The sequence below is a fragment of the Peromyscus maniculatus genome, chromosome 4 (assembly GCF_049852395.1).
Source record: "Peromyscus maniculatus bairdii isolate BWxNUB_F1_BW_parent chromosome 4, HU_Pman_BW_mat_3.1, whole genome shotgun sequence".
Classification (NCBI taxonomy): domain Eukaryota; kingdom Metazoa; phylum Chordata; class Mammalia; order Rodentia; family Cricetidae; genus Peromyscus; species Peromyscus maniculatus.
Genome location: NC_134855.1, coordinates 40,336,505 through 40,338,603, shown reverse-complemented (window position 1 = coordinate 40,338,603; position 2,099 = coordinate 40,336,505).

The following is a 2,099-nucleotide window of genomic DNA, read 5'->3' as shown; positions in this document are numbered from 1 at the left end:
AACAGTGAGACAAAAAAACAAATAGAGCCCATGATTAACTCTGCTAGGGAATTAACGTTGAAGGGAATATTCATCAGACTAGACAAGCAACTGAAGCCACCCACCTCACCTCACCCCCATCTTTTTTTTTTTTTTTTTTTTTAAGGAGAGGGGTCAAAAACGGAAAGAAAAGTAACAGCTGGAAAATAATTATCCAAGAAAATCATTTTTCTTTTCAAATTTTAGATTTAATTGAACAACTTGATATTAATGTATTTTAAAACTTTGCTCTTGTTTTAAGACTGGATCTCATGTATCCCAGGCTGGCCTCAAACTCTATGTAGCTGAGAATGTCCTGGGTCCTCTTGTCTCTGTCTCTGTCTCTGTCTCCAAAGTGCTGGGGTTATGAACATGTGCCATCTTACCCAGATAATGAGGTGCTTGGACAAGCTTGGGGCTTCATGCAAGCTTGTAGGAAAAGCACTTTTCCTACTAAACTACATCCCTGGTCTCAGGTAAACAATACAATTTTTTTTAATTTGGAGTCTCCTGAAACTCAGGCTGGCCTTTAATTCCCTGTTTATCCAAGGATGCTCTTGAACTTTTGATCCTCCTACATCTAACCCAGGGTGCCTGAATTACAGGTGTGAGCCCCCACGCCAGATTTATGACATGCTCGGAATGGAACCCAGGGTTCTCTACAGCTGAGCTACATCTCCAGCTCCATTTAAAAATTTAGAATGAAAATAATCTTTATAGGAAAATATAATTTGCCAATATTGCCCCAAATATAGAGGAGCAATCTAAAGTCCTCATTTTCTACTGAAAAATAAAAAATAAAAACCTCTCCCCTAGGCACTGTGTCTCATGCTTGCAATCCCAGCACATGGTAAGCTGAGGCAGAAATATTGCATAGTTTGAAGCTATCCAAGGGCAAGATACTGTCTCTGTGTAGAAAGGATGAAAATGTCCAAATGATTTAACAGTAATTTATACTTAATCTTGAATATAAGATAACTCAATCATAATTAAGCTTGTCTAGAATACTAAAAGAATAAAAATTATTCATTTTCTGAAATGAGTATAATGTCGATACTGAGATGTAAGAATAAATTGAGCTTAAATTTTCTAAATGAACTTGATTTATGAAATTGATGCAATTAAATTAAAATAGTAAATACAACTGTATATTGAAAGTAGTATTTCATGACCAGGAAGACTCATGGTACCAATATAAAATGCTTTTATATTTTAAAATCCTTTAACATAAGTTATCATATTAACAGATTCAAGAAAAACACAATAACATCTCCACAAGTAACAAAAGTCAGTGGGCAATATTAAACTCGCAACCCCCCATAAAACAGTAGTTAACAGATACTGCTAAAAATATTAAAACATGTTTTAGCTTAAAGTTTCCAGTTAGTGGGAAGCTTTGGAAGAATCCCCCACAAAGTCACAAACAAAGGAAAGATGCTTGTTATTTTGACTGCTACTTAATGTTGTTTTAGAGGTGTTGGGAAACATAGCTTAATGAGAAAGTACACAATTTAAAAAAATGGTATAGTGAAAATACATCTACTGAAAAATATATCTGTTTCTGGAAAAACAACAACAAAAGAATCAGTGAGAAAAGTGCACAAAGAGATAATTTAGTGTGGAAGAACATAAAATAAATACTCAAATTAATAACCTCAAAGAAGAAAGGAAACAGAAAACACAATCAATGATCATTATGTGTGGTCTTCCTGCTCTACAAAGAAACCCTAAATACTGAGCTATTACTCCTATCAGGAATGCAGATTTAATTTCTCACAAGTCTCTGATAACATTCTTGTCAACTAAAATACCATTTTCCTTGTATACGTTTGTTTGCCAATTTCCTTGGGAAACAAGCCAGCTTCGTCACCACTGAAACCTGCTCTTCCACATAACCCTTTCCCTGCATAGCTCTTAGCAGGTATTAAAAAAAAAAAAAAAAAAAAAAAAAAAAAAAAAAAACCACCTCTTCTGCAGCCTCTTGATAGAAGAGCCTGTGCCTCCTTTACCTTAATGCTCAGCATTTCCCCATGTTGCATCACCTTTGGAAATATGCAAGGCAGCCAACACTAGCTTAAGAA